The 21,341-nt window shown below is 47.1% G+C and overlaps 1 pseudogene; it reads right to left on the bottom strand.

The window, feature by feature from the left end:
* Positions 1 to 18,118: 18,118 nt before the first annotated feature.
* Positions 18,119 to 19,155, bottom strand: LOC114694930 (annotated as a pseudogene).
* Between the last annotated feature and the right edge of the window lie 2,186 nt (positions 19,156 to 21,341).

Below are 21,341 nucleotides of genomic sequence, written 5' to 3'. Positions count from 1 at the left end.
GGGGCTTCCTGGGGGAGGTGGGCTGGGGATGAGAGATTCAGATTGGGAAGGAAAACGGAGGCTTCTGTCTGCCTCTCACCTCCCCCTCCCCCCTCACAGAGATGGGCAGTTTAGCAGCCGGCCACTTCTTCCGCTTCTCTTTATTTCCCTTCCCTTTCAAAAGTCAGCAAGAAGAGACTGGAGATGCGGTGTGCACCAGGGCTTCGCGCTAAGCCCCGGCTGACTGGCTCCACCGAGGATAAATGACTTGGGTCGCCACGCGGCAGGTGTTACACAACTTGTCTGTGTTGGTTTGAGACCTCGGTGATCCGCCTCTAATTGAAATCGCTTTCCCTGACCTCTTCCGTCAGCCTGGGCTTCTGCTCCCCGCCAGCAGAGGAGCTGCTGAGGAACAAGGAAATCCTTGCTGGGGCTGCGCTCTGCTGCCCATCTCTGCTCGTCCTCCCCAGGCCTGCCCAGGGAGGCTGGCAGGGGGTGGCCACACCCTCCACGACCTACGTTAGACTCTTCAGCAGAGGGGTTGGGGGTGGGGCTCTTGATTGGCACTACTTAAGAAACTACCTGTACTCTCCTGGGCCTAAGCCCGGGGTTCTAGACATTAGGCAATATGTGGAGCCAGCCTGGCACAGCTTGGCTGCCCGTAAAGACAGTGTATTTAGGACAACCTGAGCCTAGACCCTGCTTCACAAAGGTGGCGAAGTACTTCTACCCACTTCTGATATGGGGTAAGTTGGGGTAAATACTTCTACCCCTAGTAATATCCGGCTGCTTCCAAGAAAACACCGAAAAAGAAAGCGACTCTCCACTTTCTCTCATTAGGAGTCATTGGCCACTTACGACTTAAAACTCTTAAAGCTGACTGTGGAACACACATGTCCACGTCTCCCTATTGTTCACACTCAGCGTACAGACACAGAAACACACATATGCACATACATATACATGTTCCAGACCGACCCTTTCACCATGCTGTGACATGTTTCATAGGAAGAGGCTCCAGCAGCACTCAGTTGAGTATTGTCAACCTTACTTATGAAGAGCTGTGAGAGCCGCTGCTTCTCCTGTGGCTGTGACTGACTCCACGCAAAAGCGCACATTGTTTTATGTCACTTTCATTTCTTCTCTTCCTATGCTAAGAAGGTGAGCTTGCCTATTGAAAAGGGTTTTTTTTGGGGGGGGGGGCTTTAAAGTTGAGAGCTACTCTTGCTACATTTCTAGGTCTTGTCCTTAAAATGACAAGAAATGAGCCGGGCGGTGGTGGCGCACGCCTATAATCCCAGCACTTGGGAGGCAGAGGCAGGCGGATCTCTGTGAGTTCGAGGCCAGCCTGGGCTACCAAGTGAGTCCCAGGAAAGGCACAAAGCTACACAGAGAAACCCTGTCTCGAAAAACCAAAAAAAAAAAAAAAAAAAAAAAAAAGACAAGAAATGGGGACAATAAGAAGATGTTTAAAATGTCACACAAAGTAATACCAGTAGATCTCAGGAGCTCAGTACATCTGCATAGAGAAACGCTGCTGCTGAATGACAGCTGAAAATCAAACTTGCCATCCACCTGCCTCAGTCTTCCATGTGCTAGAAATCCTGGGTTATAAATATGGAGAGAAAAGGGTTGGGGGACAGGAGAAACCCGGAGAAGGAGGCGCACTGTGAACACAGGTTGGAAGACTAAAGGCCACATGCGATTTGCCAATTGTATCCAAGGTGATTCCTGGGGATTTTTATTTCTCTTTTAAGTTATTCAATAATTGAGAATGTGAAGAGGAAACTTTCCTTAAACACTTCCTGACAACCTACTGTGTGTCTGCCACTCTACTGAAGGCTCTTCCTTTCATCCTTACCTCACCCCAGCCAGGTGCATACTGTCACACCTGTTTCATAGGTGACAACTCTGGAACTCATTTAGTGAGGAAAATTTGAAGTCATTCTACTGGACTCTAGTCAGTGTGGTATCCTAACTCTAGAGACTGGCTGGTGGGCTTCATATTATTTTTATAAATTTCTGGCTTAAAACTAAGGCCATCTGTCATAATTAATAGTTCAGTCTGATACTTAACTGAACTTAATTCCTACATGTTAAAGCCAACACCAGTGGAAATCCAAGCAAAGAATTAAGCCAATACAAATCATTTATATAATTCTGAGAAAAAACAATAGCCATATAGGATGAAATATAATAATATTAATAATAAAATAATGTACCAAAAGAGGAAATAGCCAGAAGATATTAAGAAATCTTTCAGAGAAAATAAAATTCAAATGTCAATAAAAACCGTGAAAAGATGTGTAGTTCTCTACATAGTCATCAGATAACAAAGTGACGGTGAAATCATTTCCATGATCAAATTTATAAAAAGTATAGCATGACAGCTGCTGGGGGAAAGCTTTCTCTCACATCCAATTGGGGTAAGGTAAATCATGATATGCTTTTAGAAATAAACTAGGAAGTAATTATTAAATCATAAGATGCAGGTGCCCTTTAACCTAGCAATTTGATTCCTGGGAATTGCTCTTAAAACAAAAAAAAAAAAACTCAGATGATACAGCATTAGTGTAAAGAAAGATGAATGACCCAGTGAACTTAACTGGGGACTCCAGAAACAAGTGTACACCTCCATATACAGATTGGTAGGAGGGAGGGAGGGAGGGAGGGAGGGAGGGAGGGAGGGAGGGAGGGATGGAAGGAGGGAGGGAGATAGGTAGGTGGGTGGATGGATGGATGGATGGATGATGGATGGATGGGTGGGTGGGTGGATGGATGGATGGATGGATGATGGATGGATGGGTGGGTGGGTGGATGGATAGATGGATGGGTGGGTGGGTGGATGAATAGATAGATGTGTGGGTAGATGGGTGAGCGGGTGGATGGTTGGATAGATGGGTGGATGGATGGATGGATGGATGGATGGATGGATGGATGGATGGATGGATGGAGTTCTAGCTTGTTTTCTATTGCTGGGATAAAACACCATGACTACAAGCAACTTGAAGAGGAAATGGTTTATTTACCTTATATGTCCTGTTCACAGTCCGTCATGGAGGGAAGTCAAGGCAAGAACACAAGGCAGGACCTGGAGGCAAGAAAGGAAGCAGAAGCTGTGGAGGAAGGCTACTTACTGGCTTGCTCTTATAGTTTGCTCAGTTTATTTTTTTCTGCAACCCAAGTCCACTCACCTAGGCACTGTCCACAGCAGCCTGGCTCCTTCCACATCAATCACTGACTTACAGTTACTTTTCTATTGTTGTGAGAAAACACTGCAACCAAGGCAACTTATAGAAGAAAAAGTTTATAGGCTTACGGTTTCAGAAGGTGAGTCCCCGGCATGGCAGCAGGTCAGAGCAGTAGCTGAGAGCTTACATCTTGATCCACAAGAACAAGGGAGAGAGAGAGAGAGAGAGAGAGAGAGAGAGAGAGAGAGAGAGAGAGAGAGAGAGAGCTGGAAATGGTGTGGGATTTTGAAACTTAGAAGCTCATCCCCAGGGGCCACACCTCCTCCAACAAGACCATGCCTCCTAATCTTCCCTCAATAGTTCCACCAACTGAGGACCAAGAATTCAAATATATGAGCTTCTGGGTCCGTTCTCATTCAAGGCTCCACAATCAATAAAAAAAAAAAAAAGCCCCCACAGACTTGTCTACAGGCCAATGTGATGCGGGTATTTTCTCAATTGAGGTTTCCTCTTCCCAGTTGACTTAGCTGGAATTACATTGACAAAAACCTACCTAGAACAGGTAGATAGATAGAAGAAAGAGATAAGAAAAAAGAAAGAATGGAAAATATATATATATATATATATATGTATGTATATATATATTTTCCATTCTTTCTTTTTTTATATATATATATAAAGAGATAGGTAGATGATTGGTAGGTAGGTAGATGGATGGATAGACAGACAGACAGACAGACAGACAGACAGATAGATAGATAGATAGATAGATAGATAGATAGATAGAAAAATCCCAGTCCTCTTCCAATGAGCTCATTCTCTCTCCCTCTGCCTCATGGATTAAGATGTGAGCTCTCAGCTGAGTGGTGAACTCAGGTCCTTGTGTTTGCACCTCAAGCACTTACCTGACTGAACCATCTCTCCAGCCCCACACTCGGTGTTTTATTTTGTTTTTGTTGTTTCAGAATTGAGGATTGAACCTGAGACTTCACACATGCTGCAAAAGCACTCTACCACGGAGCTGCAACCTCAGTCACAATTCCGAGAAAGATTCAGACTGGCTGAGCACACAGTTTTCTTCCTTGCTTGGATACTGACTCTCCTTTGGTCTTGGGAGATCGCACTTCCACACCTCTGTCCCTGCCATGAGCAAACACCATGGCACCAGGCTCTTCTACATGGCAAAGGGTCAGGTGTTATAGATAGAACCTGACCAGAGAAGCAAGAGAACTTGGTTTGAGTACTAGTTCTGCAAGAAACTTTAACAATTGGATAACAAACAAACAAACAAAAAACTTCCTGATCAGATCAAGAGTGCCCCGATCTAAACAATTTACCATCCTTTCCAAATCTGATACACTCTTACGTTTTGATGGTGCGGAGTAGATGTTAGATGGTGGTAGCCAACGCTGTGGGCAACACCCTCGTGTATTCAGTGTTGACCACATGAGGAGCTGCCAGAGTAGGCATTAAGGGCACACCGCTAGAACAGATTACAAGTCTTCCTTTCAGGGAGCTTACGCTTCAGGGCCAATGAATGAATGAATGAATGGATGGATGAACACAAGGTAAAAACTCTGGTGATAAATTCTTGTGAAGAGGACCGTTTAAGCTCCAAATATTACCCATAGGTTTTCCCAGCAGGAGAGTACAGCTAGGAACCAAAACAAGGACACCTTCAGAGAGCTGTGAGGAGAAGTCACATGGGTACATGATGGACAAAACCAGAGGAAAGGGGATGGAGAAAGCCCACAAACACAATCCAGAAGTTTTCCTGGAAAGGGAGGGCAAGAGATCAAGCAGCAGCTAGAGAGAGATGTGAGGTTAGGAAGGCAGTTTTGCTCTGTTGGCGCTTGTTTTGTTTTGGGAGCCAGAGTAGAGCATGTTAATGCATTGACATGTTTCTAGGAAAGGAGAAATAGATGGACCAGAGGCTACGCAGACACGACGAAAGATTGAGCAGGACAGAGCACTGGTTGCAATGTACAATGGAGAGCTCAGCTTCAGTAAGATGGGCAGCTCTTCCATGAGGTCCAAAGAGATGAGAAGAGGGTACAGCTGAGACAGACAGGTGCCGAGCCTATAAACAAGTATGTGGAAGTACCCAGAAAGGCCAGAAGAGGGCACCAGATCCACTAGAGCTGGAGTTACAGGTGGTTGTGAGGACCTTGTTGGTGCTGGTAACTGAATTCTAGTTCTCCATGAAAGCAGTGAGCACTCTTACCTTCTCTCCAGCCCCTGAAAATGCATAGAGACAAATGATCTTAGCCTGGTGTTAGTAAGCCTGTAACTAAGAGAGAGCTTTGGGGCATTATCATACATGAATCAACTGAGAAAATATCAGGCAATATCAAGTGAGTTGAATGTCATCTATCCACTTGTCCTTCTGTTTGTCTATTTGTCTGTCCATCTATTCATATATCTACACACCTAGCTTACCGCCTACCACTTGCCCATTCATCTACCACATACCCACCCATCAACCACCTACCCATCAACCTAACCACCTACCATCCATCCATCTACCCATCTACCCACCAATGTACCCAGTAACCTGCCATCCATTCTTCTACCTACTCACCCATCCTACCCTTCCATCCACCGACCCATCCTTCCATCTGTTCATAAACATACATGCATACATATATACATGCATGCATACATACAACTCCTCTGAGCTTTTCTGAAGCACGCATTGGGTGCTGGAATAACAATATTCCAATTATTTGCTTATTAGTTATCTGATCATTGATTCAGTAAATTCGTTCAACAGGTGTTTATTGAGTATCATCTATTTTGTGCCCTGCCCTTCACTAAGGCTTGTGGAGAACGTAAGGATGCAGAGGCAACTCTGTCTGTTCCCAAGGAGTTCACAGCTGAGACAGGAAGTCCTTCAGTCCTAAAACAGGAAAGCCAATGCTGCCCCGAGGTCCGCAGGGCCAGAGCTCTGACTCCGGAGCTGTGCACACAAGGACACCTCCGGCAGAAGGCAGGATTTAAGCTATGCCTCGCATCTCAGTTTCTCATCTTCAGAGAAGGGGGGCACCCAAACTTGAAGAAATAGTACGATATTAGAGTGAAGTCATAAACATAAAACATTAACATGTAATTCCCTTATGCTTTTGAAAAATTACTTCATAAACGCCAAGTAAAATATTTTTCCCTTTTTATTACCTGACAATTACATATTAAGAATTTCTTTTTATGTTTAAAAACATATGCAAGCCGGGGAAGGCAGACGCCGAAATGTAATTGGTTTCCTTCTATAAGAATCAGATGTCATTTGCTTCCAACTCAACTCTGAAAGGAGATAGGAAAAAGCAAATTGTTGTATACATTAAATTTGGAAACATCTGATAGCTTTCCTCAATTAAACTATTTAAATGGAAAAAGATTGCTGTACAGCTCTATCATATCCCACTGAATAAAACCTCAGCTGAGGCAAATTGGCAGTGGCAGGTACCAAATGCATCGGCAATAATGAGATTGGACAACCCAGTGGAGGTCATTGGTAATTGTTATTATATGCAATATCGCACTGTCAGAAACAGAAAGGAAAAACAACACCATCTCAGTAGCAAACAGACCAATGCAGGGGACCTGATGGGCTGAGCATATGGAGGGGGGACAACCAAGCTAGGGTAACTGAGGGGTGTCAGTGGAAGCAGGCTTCTTCCTGGGGTTGGGTGGGAGGAGGCTTTTTGTTGCTGGGTCTGCTTGGCCTGTGGAAGCTGAACCACAGCTCATCTTATCAGTTAGCCATTGAAGCGGGGTCACAGGGTGGCTCTGGGCCACAGAATGGGACCCCGAGAAGGAATGTAAGAAAGGGGAAGGTAGGGTTTGCATTTGCTGTGGATCTGTCCTGATTCATGTGACTCAAAATTGTTTGTTTGTGTTTTGTTTCCCCAAACAACTTTCTAAATGTCCAGAAGGAGAGGGAATATTTGCTTGTTCTCATGTTTCAAGTGTCTTTGTGAAACCTCCAAACATAAGGCAGAAGAGGCGAGAGCTGGTTGAAGCTGGCGGGGACCTGAGCAAGCCTGGCTACCTGAGACTTCTACTAAGCCTGGACACTGAGCCTTGCTTTGGATTAGGAGCTGAACTAGTTGCTGCAGCATCCTGTGCTGGTGACAGACGTCTACTAGCTGCTGTGACCCAGTGCTAGATACCTGGAAATGTATCTGACTACTGTCTCAGTCGATGTTCTGGTGCTGTGAAGAGACACCACGACCGTGGCAACTCTTATAAAAGAAAGCATTTAACTGGGGCTGGCTCACAGGTTCAGAGACTTAATCCATTATCATCACGGCAGGGAGCATGGTGGTACACAGGAAAGTATTGTGTGTGTGTGGGGGGGCGGTTGAGATTTCTGCACCCAGATCCACATCAAGCAAAAAAGAGAGTCACTGGACTTGGCTTGGGCTTTTGAAGCCTCAAAGCCCACCCCCCAGTGACACACTTCCTCCCACAAGGCCACGCCTACTCCCACAAGGCCACGCCTACTCCCACAAGGCCACACCTCCTAATCCTTCTCAAGTAGTGCCACCCCATGACTAAGCATTCACATATATGATCCCGTGGGGGCCATTCTTATTCAAACCATCATAACCACCATTTCCCAGCAGCCCATAGCTTGTGGTGCAGCCACAGTCAGGGCAGCAGCAGCAGCAGCAGCAGCAATACAGGGTGCTGTCCTCTGGGATCAGTTGGGAACTATTACCTTGAAACAGGGTGAATGTGACCATTTTCATGGGCCAAGAGCCTCAAAATGACTGGGGAGCTACCTGAAAGTCTTAGCTCTGTCTTGCTAAGGTTTGTAGCATATGAAAGAACTGAAATTCTTCTTCAACAAGGGTGGGAGGTGAGGAGACAGTGCAGGCCCAGGCCTCTGAAGTTGTGAAGCTCACAGACCAGAGAGAGGATCAAACTGTCTGATGTCAGCACTAGGTGCCTCTGCCTCCTGCAGGCAAAGACATCTTGGAAAGTGCTTCTGGGTGCTAAGTATGTCTGGTCGGTTTATGCTACTATAACAAAACACCAGGGATGGGAGGAGATCTGAGGGTGGAGCTGAAACAGGGCATGCTCATCCTCCCAGCCCTAGAGACAGAAGAATCCAAGATCAAGGTACCAACACACCCTTGTCTTCCTGGTGTGTGGACAGGCTCTTTGTTGCTGTGTTCCATTCTAGGTGGATGAAGCTAGTGTCCTGGACTGTGCTATACCATGGAATTTTCTAGAGAGATTTGTGTTTTTCCAGGTACTCTCCTATGTCATTTGAATAAGATTACCAGGATAAGTTCAGAGTCTGCACTGGATAGTTTTGTGCCAAGTTGACACAAGCTAGAGTTATCAGAAAGAACGGAACCTCGATTGAGAAAATGCCTCCATAAGATCCAGCTGTAAGACAATTTATTAGTGATTGATGGGGGAGGGCCCAGCCCACTATGGCTGGTGCCATCCCTGGGCTGGTGGTCCTGGGTTCTGTAAGAAAGCAGGCTGCAAGCCACGGTGAGCAAGCCAGTAAGCAGCACCCCTCCATGGCCTCTGCATCAGCTCCTGCCTCCAGGATCCTGCCCTGTTTGAGTTCCTGCCCTGACTTCTTCTGATGATGAACAGTGATGTGGAAGTGTAAGCCAAATAAACCCTTTCCTCCCCAAGTTGTTCTGGTCACAGTGTTTCATCACAGCAGTAGTTACCCTAAGACATTGCCCACCCCCTTTAAAACAAACTTTTTAAAGCAAACTTTCTGGGAGATTTGTGGGCAGGTCTTCTCCAGATAGGATCTGCATGTAGGAAATACTGTAGCCCTGCCAGGTTTCACCAAGGTAGTTTTCAGATTGGGACACTCAGACCATACAAGGTTCCCTTTGAGTCATGCCCTGGGGCCTGCTTCTTTAATTTGAACATCTGGTATGTGTCAATTCCCCCCAAAATTTAGCTCACATCTACCTTATCAGAAACAAGGTGTGTTTATTCATTCAGTTGCCTGTCCCTTCTCCAAATGACCACCCAGCAGGATACCCCAGCAGGAAAAATAAAGAGTGCCTTTCCAATGAATAGATGGCCCATGGAGAAAACCTGGGTGTACTCGGAGATTCACACTGAATTCCTGCACTTCTTTTTTTCAACTTAAAACCTTTTAGGTTTTTTTTTTACTCCAGCTCTGTGTAGCCTATACTAGATGCCCTTTAGTGTCCATGCAGCCAGTGCTGACTTCTGCTCCTCCTGCCCCGCCTCCGTGTGCTAGGATTTCAAGTGTGCATCCCCCAGCTTAGGATGAAAAGATATTATTTGCTATTTTTAAGGTTTATTTTATCTTTTACTTTTGTGGATGAGTATTTTACCATGAGTATATTGTTTGTGCACTACATGAATGCCTGGAGGCCTGGCCAGGGCATTGGATCTGCTGGAACTGGAGTTGTTTTGCATCGCTGGGTTGTGAGGCATCATGTGGGTGCTGGAAACCAAACCTCAGTCCTCTGCAAAAGCAGCACCATACGCTTCAGCCCTGGCTCCTATCTCATTTGTTCATTCCCATGGGTCCCCTGTCCCCTGCGCTGAGAATTAGTGGTACACTGAAGACTCAGAGCCTGGATGCTGCCCCTGTGGAGCTGACAGGCCAGAAGGGAAACAGACACTAGTAAAATCATGGGTAAAGAACCAGGCAGAGCGGCCCCAAGCGGGTAGAGCTGCTCAGGGGCGGCTCCTGGGAAAGGTGGTATTTGAGGCTGGGGATAAGCAGATGTAGAGTTACAGGCAGAGAAAGTGAGGCAAAGCAGGGCTATCCACAGCGCCATCCACGGGAAGAATAGATGGTGTGCCAGGCACCCAGATGGCAAAGGGAGTGAGTCTCCAGGCAGTCCTGGTAGAGAAACAACCCCTTTCTCTGTCCTTAACATCAACCCTGGGCATTGGGGTTAAGAGTGACAGCTGGCCGGTCTTTTACCTGTGAGAGCAGGATCCCACGTAGCCCACACTGGCCTTGGACTCCTGATCCTCTTCAGGTTTGCCATTGATCCAGGGCTGTTTAAGTCTAAAGAGATCTCTTTAGTAAGACCTTCCTGATCCTGCTTGACATTCATTCAGTGTCAAGCCATGGGCTCCTCTGGGTCCGGCCTGAACTTGGAGGTGGGCTTTTGTACAAAAGCCTGGCCTGGTAGCAGTTGCAGCCTTGGATCAGACAGCCACATGGCCACTGTTGTATTATGGGCAATGAACAGGTTTAGGCTGATGGACTGAAGGAGAAAGGAATTTTCTGAAAGATAACAGGAAATTCAGAAATCTCAAGAGGTTAAAAATGCGGATGTTGAAGGAAGGGAGGCGTAGCACAGATGCCATCAAGCCTGTGTGAGACCCCATGGCTGGTACTGTCTTCACCACCTGCCAGCGAACACTGAACAGTGGGCTCTGCCGCAAGCATTGAGAACCGCTGCGGTTGTCTTGACACCCTTGGGTCCCTCCTTCTGGAGCTCACACCCTGCAGGAGGAGCCACCGGATCAGTGAGGTCTAGGTTACTCCTACACCAGCACTACCAGAGGAGCAGGTGGCCACGGCAGAATAGCAAGGATCACAGGAGTCCAATCAGGTAACAGCTCTAATGAGCACCTAGGGTCAAGGGTCAAGGGTCAAGGGTCAAGGTGAGAATGAAAGATGGAGAAGGGAAGTTTCAGAAGAGTCCAGCAAAGGGAGAGAACGCTTCTGCCAATGCTCAGCAAGGACCTTTCAGCTTAGGCTCCAGCGAAGGTCCCACTGCGGAGCCCTTGGGGAAAATGCTCACCACTACCAGGACCAACCCAAGGATTTATCTTGAAGGAGGAAAATATCCAGATGTTAGAAAGAAGACAGTACTGCTCTTCAAGGCCACCTTTGCCTCGTGAGAAGAATAGATTCTGCTTAGGGACAGTCCCTTGGTGTTGCTAAGCACCTTCCTGCATTTGAACGTGCAAATTAGGTTTGGGACTGGGGCTTAGAGAAACAGGATGCTAGAGAAGGAGTTTGGAGGCATCTGGAGGGAGGAGAAGGTGAACTGGAAGAGCTGGAAGTGGGGGGCGGCTAGAGTGAAACTTGAAGAAGCTGGTGGAAGGTCCTTGGTGGTGAGTGGAAGACAATGGGGAGTTGGAAATAAGACAAGGCAGCCTGCTACTTGGGCATATGCCTCATAGAGTCACCTACAAATTGAGAAAGAGGCTACGTCCCATCTGGTCTTCTGTAGTACTTCCTAGGGAGTGTTTCCTGGGAGAAAGAGATGATCAGGACACTGGGTGCTTCAGGAGGGTGGGAGCCTTGAGTCCTAGAATTAACAGGTTCTTCCCTACTATATGGGTGGGGCTTGGCTAGTACAGGACCTCTAACCCCGAGAGAGCCACTACCTCTGCGTTATAGATATACCTACTGATGGAGAGTCGAGCACTGAGGAGCAAGGACATTGGCAAGTTTGGGGACATTGCAAAGGCGGGCCTGCATGGCTGTGACAGGCTCCCCTGCCTGGAAGGGGAGATGGACAGGGATAGCCTCAGAGCTCAGAACCCAGAAGGCTCAGCTAAATCAGCTACATGCACACTGTTGGGGGTACTGAAAGGTAAACACTGGCACATAAAAGTGTTAGAGTTTGTTTGAGAAGACAGCAGTTCAAGAATCGGGCAGCTCCAACGTGAAGTGGGGGAGGGGCACTGTAGGTTGAATGTGGGAATAGAACAAATCAACTACCTGACAGGGTACACTTTCAGAAAAGTGTCTTGTCTGGCCCGTCCCGATGGGAGATTCAGAACACCGAATTATTAACCGGTCATCCACTTATGACTGTCTGGTTTTCCTTTAAGTTGGTGATTTACAGGCACTGAGTCCAAGTTAGGTGTTTGGTTTGCTTGTTTGTCTAAGAGTTCAAGGTATTCGGATCACTTCTGTATAACGCCCACACCCCGTTTAATTCTTTTAACATCAGCACCTGGCATCTTGGTCCTCATTAGCACACACTACTCCTAGTTTGAGCCAGGCTTCAACTGTTCAGGCTTCAACTGTCCTCTTCAAGACAAAACATTATGTTTCATCTTTGTGTCCCCAAAGCACCCACACTGCCTGCTGTGTGTAGTAGAGTGTGACAAGCCAGTTTTTGTAGAATGGTGAGCCACAGATTTCTAGGCAGAGGACTGGTGTTTGGGGGAAGTTTTGATACCTGGATAAATTTCATGGGGAGATTGTAGTTGGAGAGTCCCGCAGCCCACTTACAAAATAAACACACAGACGCTTATATTATTTAAACTGTGTGGCCTAATGACTCAGGCTTCTTGCTATCTAGTTCCTGTAACTCAAATTAACCCACATCTATTAGTCTATAAGTTGCCACGTGGCTCATGGCTTACCAGTGCCTTACATCTCACTTGTCATGGCAGGCGGCTGGCAGCATCTCTCTGCCTCCTCCTTCCACCTCCCAGAATTCTCTTCCTCCTTGTCCCGCCTACATTATCTTTCCTGCCTGGCTATTGGCCAATCAGCATTTTATTTACCAATCAATCATAACAACATACATTTACAGCATACAGGACATCCCACAGCAGGAGATCTAGGAAATGGGACCCCGTGGTTCTCAACTGTGCCCGTGATAGGGCAGGATCCAACCTTGCCTCTCTGCCCCCTAAGCACAGCTGTCTGAGTGTTTGTTTGGGCCCCTATCTTTTCTTGTTTCCCAGCCCTGCATCACCTTTCCTGCCTGATAAAAGCCTTGCTTTGGATTCAGGAACCGATGAGAACCCTAGGCTCTTAGCGCCTCTAAGGCTGTGGAAACTCATCATCTCTCCAAACCTTTGACTCCCTTCACTGAGACCCATGGCCCTGATGAACACATCTCAACTATCAAAGGCATTTGAGATAATGCACAAACACAATTAACCCTGGCCCCAAAGAGAAGGAGCAGGCGGGCACAGTGATAGTTAACAAAGCACTCAACAAAGGTGCAGACGAGGCCAGGGCTCTCCTGCTTCCCTCTGAACTCTTTATGTGACCATAGGTGGTTTGAACCAGTGCTGTTCCAAGGCCTGGCCGCTTCGGAATCTCAAGGAAGCAGGAGTTGAAAATAGACTTAATTTACAGAAATTTGATTTGGGGCATAGTCATAGAGGGTTTTTTTTTTTTTGAAAATATGAATTATTATAGGAATTAAAGCTTGATAAAAATCTTCCTAAATCGTAGGAAATTGCTGGCTAGAAACTTTACAGTTAGGCTAACAGAGTTGCCCTCTTTACCTTTGGGAGCTTTATCGAAAGTTCTAGAAGAAAGATGAGCCAGTGAAAGTGTCGAAGGAGGGCATTGGCAGAGAAAAGTTTGGAAACACTGCTGTACTATTCTCGGAAACCATGGGAACACTTTCCCTGAGAAACTGTTTTAAATAGATGTTTTAATTTAACCTCTGCTCCCCGCTTCCTTCCTACTTTTGTGTTTATAGCCCAGATCAGTCTCAAAAGGTAGAGAGACAGGTGAATCCTTCAGAATAATTGCTGAGAGGAAACCTAGCAGGAGACATTGACATGTGTCAACGCCCTGGATAACAAACTTCCTCTTGGCTCCATGCCAGTCGTGGATCAGGATTCCGAGAGGAAATGAGGAATCTGACAAAACGTCTGAACTCAGGGAGCAAAAGATGCTCAGATAAGATCAAAAGCAGGAAGAGAGACCCCACATAACTAACCAATTCAGCTGTAAGTTGGAAAGCACCCGGCTGTGTGCATATCATCAGTCAGGGGTGTAAGCAACAGAGAACTTCACTCAAAGTGGGTGACTTAGAAGTTCCCCATGGCAGGCACTCCTGAGGCCAAGGGGCTTCTGTATGCCAAGGCTGTCTTCTAAGCTCAAAGGCAGGGCAGCTATTTCAGCTGTGGAAAATGCCTAAAGATGTCCAGGAAAGTTGCAGGACAGTGCTGCTTCCTAGATGCCCCTAGATGTCTGGCATAAGACCCTGAGCTTAGCTGATTAGACCAAAGGAAACACTGGTGTTTTATGCCCATCCCTAATCTAGCTCCTAACTATGGGGGATGGGATCATTAGAACGGCATAGGCCAGTCTATGGGAGAAGAACAGCTTCCTGAGAAAATACTGGTGCACTCAGAGAGGGGTTGGGATAGTCCAGAACACAGGAGAGGAGCCAGCAACAAGCTCCTGAGTCTTTAAAGCTGGGATGTGGGTGGGGTTCTCCCTGGGATGCAGAGGAGGGGAGGTGGTCTCTTCTGGCCTGTGTTGTGACTTCTTTCTTTAGGTGGTGGATTATAAAGAGTTCTAAAGAGATGGCTACCCTGAGCAACCGCATGCCAAACAACAGGTTGAAGGACCTGAATGTCAGACCACGGGCAGCTTTCATTGTCAAATACAGCAAGGTATAAGTTGTGCAAATGCTATTCATGCAACACAGTGCTGTGCACGGACCTGGTCCAGATCAGGTCTCCTAATACCACGGCTAAGAATCCATGTTCGGGTGCTGCATAGGGGAGATAGCCAATGTCAGAATGAGAGGTTGAATCAGACAGAGGCCTTGAATTTGGCCTCTGCAGGCGATACATCCGAGTTGTTAAAAACCCAGCCTGTGGCACCTGGCTCCTGAGAACCTGTCTTTGCTGTCTGCTCTTCACCTGTGCTCAGTTCACTCTGTAAAATGGAGTTGACTACAGTACTCAGGCCCCTAGAAAAGGGTGAGCCCTTCACAACTGTTAGCATTGGCAGAGAAAAGGCAGTGAGGATGAGGTGTCATGGGGGTCTGATGAGGGAGCAGGTGTCAGGTGTCGTTTTGTGTAGTCTCTGTTTAGCTTGGTTTTTGCAAAAGTATTTAAGGACCAGAACAATGACTGTATTTCTGACCTGCATTCAGGTTCAATGATTGCTAACATCTAACCTTGTTTACTCTCCCCTCCTCTTTCTTTCTCTAGTTTCTCTGTGTCTCTGTGTTTCTGTCTGTCTGTCTCTGTCTCTCTGTCTGTCTCTGTCTCTCTGTCTGTCTCTCTGTCTGTCTCTGTCTCTGTCCATCTCTCTGTCCATTTCTCTCTCTCTCTCTCTCTCTCTCTCTCTCTCTCTCTCTCTCTCTCTCTCTCTCTCTCTGTCTCCTCTCTAATTCACTTAAAATCAAGTTCCAACAGCTGGAGAGATGTCTCAGTGGTTAAGAGCCATGGTTTCTGTTCCAGAGGACATCAGTTAAATTCCCATCATCCACATGACAGCTCACAACCCCAGTTCCAGGGGATCTGATGCCTTCCTCTTACCTCCATAGGCTCTGCATGAATGTGTGGCATGGACATATATGCAGGCAAAACATCCAAGCACATTTTTTTAAAGCAAGCTTCAGACACACTGTAACTTTATCCCTAAATACTTCAGCCCACATGTCCTAAGAATGGAGACATTCTTTTATTGAATCATATTAGTATCCTGCAGAAATTAACAAGAATTCCTTCCATGAAATGATGTAACCCAAGCCTCATCCAGGTTTCTCTCTTTTGATCCAATTAATGGTCTAATAGTGTCGGTTTTAAAACAAGAAAGTATATGTTTCTGTTACTAAGCTTGGGAAGTGTTTGTGTGGAGCATATATCTGAGTACCTGTGAGTATACTGTATGAGTAGGTGTGTTTTGTGACACATGTGTGGTATGTGTGCATGTGTATTCCTATGTGTGTAATGCACTTGTGTGTGAGTGTGTGCACATGTGTATGCTCTGTGTGTGCATTTGTGTATGAGTGTGTGAGTGTATGCACGTGTTCATGAGTATGTGAGTGGATGTGTGTGCTTGTATGTATGCATTTGTGTGCGTGAACTTCAGTGTGAATGTGTGTGTGCACTCTGTGTGCATTTGTGCACACTTGTGTGTGTGTGCAGGCATGTGTGTGTATGTGTATGTGTGTATTCTGAGGAGGGAGATACTAAGGGATCATTTTTGACCTAAATGAACCAAGATGTGCTAGCAAGTTAATGCTCCAATTCCCCCTTCCCTCCCAATACATTTGAAGAAGTACGCGTTAAACTCCAGAAACTGTTGAGTGGAACCAATCTCGGCTAAGGAGGCTGAAGATCCTAATGGTTTTGTTCCGTTGATAGGTTGATTCAGGTGTCCCTCTCCCCATCATCTCCTTTCAGGCAGCCAACACAAAAGCCTTTTCTTTGCTCTTAAGGGTCAGCGTTGTCTTCTATTCTCCTCTGCAGGCCTGCAGCTGATGCACAAAGAGCAGTGTGATTACAGTGTGACGTGCTGATCAAGGGGCCCGGGAATTCTGAGCCGCTCGCTCTGTTCAGAATACATTTCAATTTGGGGCTGTGAATTTGACATTGAAATGAGTTTTTTCTTTAAAACCCTAGAGAAAACAGCCCATGCACAGGCGCATTCACAAATGGTTTTGCAAATCTAGGCTAAAGTGAACATTCAATTTGAGGAGGTCAGATCAAGCTGGAATCCTAAAGCCCAGAGCAAGAGCCCAACAGGGCAGAGTTGGCTCTAGGAGGGCATAGCCTTGGATTTGGTCTTTTGCTAGCCACTGCTGCCCTTCCTGGACAGCTCATGAGTTGACAGTTCCCATTTCCAGATCCCCAAATGTCTCATGGTTCCGGGGTTCAGGGCTGGAAGCTGCTGAGACAATCACTTGATAGGGAAGGGCTTCTCAGGGGCAGAACCTCCAGCAAGTCCAGTATGGCGTGGGCTGGGAAGACATTTGATTCTACCCTTAACCCTTCACCTGATGGAGGAGAACACTGAGCCTGGATAAGGCTCAATGGTTTGTGGGAAGTTCCCTATCAAGTGGTTATGTGATATGATTCCCACAGCAACAGCATTCATCATGTGAGCACAGGATAGTCCTCTATGATAAGACCACTACTTCTGTTCCCACTTGAGAGGTGTGGAAACAGACCTAGGAGCCCAGTAACTGGATTATGCAGTAAGAATTTGCATCTGAATGTGCCCATTCCAGATACTTCTTGTCTATCTACATTTCTGCATCATTCTAGCCACACCTTCTCTGCCCTTACTGTTCTCTTGGGTCACACACGGCTTCTCCTCAGTCTTAGCATGCTAGTCTATAGACTGTGCAGCCATGAGTCTGTGTCTTGGGCTGAAGGAAGCTTCCAATAGGAGGCTGGATGTGACCTTCTGTTAAGATGTGCTGTTTCCTGACCTAGCATGTTTTGACCCTGTCCTCTTTGGGGTGGGAAGACCTGGATTAAGGAAATCCATGTTGCACTCATCTGGTCTCTGTTGTTTTTTTAAGGGTTCCAGGCCAGGTCACCTGCCATTCACTCCAGCTAAAATTCTAAAGGACAGCATCCAGATAGCAGCCTATGGGCTCCGAGTATCTTCCCTTCACTCCATTCTTGCTGACAGGAGGAAATACTCAGGCCCAGAAGCTCAAAAGAACTACACAAGACCAAATGCCCAAAGTCCTGGCTGGTCTCTGAGTCACTTACCAGGCAGTGAAACTCAGCCACAGCCCTAGCTCTGGGAGCACCTAGCACACAGAGAGGACAATCCACGTCTCCAGCACACTGGGCAGAGCTCCCCCAGAGCAGTGAAGACCGGACCCAAACAAGCATGGAAAGCTTCCGTGAACCTAGCCCCCCAGGCCCTTGCCACCGAGCTGGGGCAGCTTAGGGACCCAGATTAAAATGATACACTTTCAATTTGGCCTTAAATGAATTCACCAAATCGGCATCTTTGATGTCAAGTGGAAGTGAATTCCACAAATCTCAATTTATTTTATGGGGCAGCGTTATTGATTTTTTTTTTATCGTCTGCTTCTCTTTCTTCTCCCCTCCCTCCCCTGCCAACCTTCTTCCACCTGGATTGAATAGTATGATTTAAGAGTGGCAATTCCAAAAGAGGAAAGGATACTTCTGCCTTCATTCCACGCCACCCTGAGCCCCAGTGCCCAGAGCACATGTGTCCTTTCATCTGTAGATGTCAAGAAGGAGCTGGTCTTGTTAGGCCCGCCCTAGCTAGACTAGACTAGTTGACATGGCCTTTTCCTCTTCCCAGACCACGTTAGAAATAAGAGTCCTTCCACAAGGTGTCTTGCAGTTGCACGCATCGGAGAAACATCTTCTTGCAAATGGCTGACTATGATGACTTTTGTAAAACAGAGTTGGTGACCTCCCATGAGTCTCTCCTTGTACTGACACAGTATTGTAGGAGTCTGTGTATTTTCTAAAAGCTCATCTACCATGTCATTCAAATACCCAATCTTCAGGATGTGTTTGATACCGGCCATACCCCCAACTATTCCTAAGTGTCTTTGGGAGTCTCCCAGAAGACTGCTGTTGCTGTGTCTTTCAGTTGGCTGAGTTAGTCCGCATTCTTCAAGGCACTATCATGTTTGATGAAGACATGAATTAGCTCTCCCTTAGGTCCTCTCAGTACTCCATTTTCATCAGAGTCCAGGAAGTTGGATACTACCTGGACATTTGAGTGGTAAACTCCAGTTTGATGGGTGACTTTTTCCAGCGCATCCCTGATACCAGCCGAAAACATGAACACGGGGATCCTGTGCTGTTGGAGTTCACCCCAAGAGTTCTCATATTCTCCCTCGGTCATAACGTCAGAGTCTGCCACAGTCTCTTTATGTTTGACTTTTGGCATGGCTTGTTCAACAAGCAAATGGTGTGATTTAGTACACCGCTCTGCTATGTAATGGTGTACTCTTCCGCTCTCTTCCACAGTGAAAACAGGATCAGCTTCAACAGCGTAACGCTGCTCCATGCAGTAACTTTTCTCAGCATTCATCTGTAACCAACTTAAGAGTTGTCAATGATATTAGGACATGTTGGGCATTTTCCCATTGAAGGAAAACCTGCCGAGTGTCGTATTAAAGTCTGTTATTCCCTGCAGTTTGGTCGCTCCTCCCTTAATGAAGTCACAGATAATTTCTTCTGCTCTTGTAGGGTTCTTGATACGAACTGATCTTCTCTGGTATTCTGACATCATCTTGATGATCCTGGTCTTTCTCTTCAAGGTGATTATGTACTGGGCTAGCCCCCACCACCACTACTGCCAACACACACACACACACACACACACACACACACACACACACACACTCTCTCTCACACTGGAACTAGCCACTGCACTCACAAGCACCATGGCCATAGTCCATGGACAGGCCCAAGAGCACTGGACCAGAAAGCCTGAGCTCCCTTGGGTACAAGCCCAGGGGCAAAGTAGTGCTCCAAACACCAGCGTCTTATTGTTTTAAGACAGTCTCTCACTGAACTAGGCTAGGCTGCCTGGCCAGTGAGCTCCAGTCATCCAGCTGTTTCTGTTCTTTAATGCTGGAATTACAGACACATGTGGCAGGTAATTCCTGGCTGCTGCTGCAACTACAGTTGCCTCCTCCTCCTCCTCCTCCTCCTCCTCCTCCTCCTCCTCCCCCTCCTCTTCCCCCTCCTCCTCCTCCCCTTTTCTTCTTCTCCTCCTCCTCCCCCTCCTCTTCCCCCTCCTTCTCCTCCCCCTTTTCTTCTTCTCCTCCTCCTCCCCCTCCTCCTCCCCTCCTCCTCCTTCTTTTCTTCTTCTCCTCCTCCCCCTCCTCCTCCTTCTTTTTCTTCTCCCCTCCCCCTCCTCCTCCTTCTTTTCTTCTTTTTCTTCTTCTCCTTCTCCTCCTTCTTTACCTCCTTCTCCTCCCCTCCCCTCCTCCCCCCTCCTCCTTCTTCTTCCATGGATACCAGGGATTCAAACCCTGATCCTCTTTTGGTTATACAGCACCCTCTCTTGCCCACTAAGCCAGCTCCCCAGGCCCAGCCCCATTTTTTCCCACTTTAAAAAAAAATAATTTCAAACACATGACAAAGTTGCAGGGAGAATACAAGAGAATTTCTTGGTGTCTTCCCAGGATTCAGCAACAGTTAGCACTGAGGTCTGTGTGTTTGGTCAGCCTCTCTCTAGGAGTCCCCTGTCCTACTTATACCTCCATAGATTCCCATGGCCTTGAACTCCCTTCATGGCTCACAAGCCCACCTCACCCTACTCACCGTGCTCCAGGTTCATACTCCCAGGCTGTCTGCCTGGCCCGCGCTTCCCTTTTCCTTGTTCAGGCCTTAGCTGCATGCCATCACCCGCAGGCTTTTCCCACCTTGCCCTTTCCCCCCAGTGAAGATGCTTGCTCTCATCATTACTCCATATTCTTCCAGCCTTTCTCAGAGGCTGAAGCCAACTCACTCACTTATGATCTGCTTGTCTATATATATCTTTTCCTTTCCTCATACGGCGCTTTAGACAGGACCACATCCTCCCTTCAGACTTCTGCAATAGCGTCTGGCGTTATAGGTGCTTAACAAATATCCACTGACTGATCAACTTTCCGTGACTCGTCACAGAGTCCTTTATAAATACCCGATTGTTTTGGACATGGGAGTCTTTTCTTAAAGGCAGGTAACATTCTTTCATTTGTTTGCTTAGAACTGGGCACACAATAGGCCAAGTCCTGACGCTGGGGATTTTCTTCCTAGGTGTGGGATGGATCCTTCATGTGGAAGGCTGAGTCTTCCCATGCCCAGTCCTGACGTGGCTCTGCAGTGAGTAAGCACCCTGGTGGAGGGAGGCTCAAGCTCCTAGTCCTTGCTTATTTCTCCCACAGCGCTGCTCACTTGTTCGTGTCGTGGGGTGACACGCAGAGAGCATTTCCCCAGTTGATGGATGATGAGACAGAGAGAAGACAGGTCAAGTGGCTTACCCAAGGCCACACAGGTATTAAAGGGCAGGACAACCCTCTGATCTCTAGCCCAGTGCCTTTTCCTGTAGACCACAGAGAGCAACCCCATGCCCCTCCCCTCAGGGACTCCGGAGCCCAACCCTGACATTATGGGCACAAGGCTTTTAGCAGCTGATCCAGGGCAGGAAGCTGTGTGGTTAGATGAGCTCTGGGTATGTGTGGGTCTAATTGCTTCACATTTCCTTTCCTTTCATTCACGGAGTCATTCATAGAGTCCTAGAGACCCGACACTCATTCACGGGACATTCATTGAGTGCCTGCCACATCCTTGGCTTTCTGCTTGACCTGGTAGAAGAAGCTGGGGCAGGAGGCAGGGACCTGTCAGGAGAGGGTCCTCTTCTCCCAGGCCACAGAATCTACTAGTGTAGAGACAGTGATGAGGTTGGATTACAGTGGGCAATTCGGGCATCCAGGGTGTTCACTCCCCCAAGATTAAACTGACAAGTTC

Source organism: Peromyscus leucopus, chromosome 19, assembly GCF_004664715.2.
Source record: "Peromyscus leucopus breed LL Stock chromosome 19, UCI_PerLeu_2.1, whole genome shotgun sequence".
Classification (NCBI taxonomy): Eukaryota; Metazoa; Chordata; class Mammalia; order Rodentia; family Cricetidae; genus Peromyscus; species Peromyscus leucopus.
This window is presented reverse-complemented; position numbering and strand designations above follow the sequence as displayed.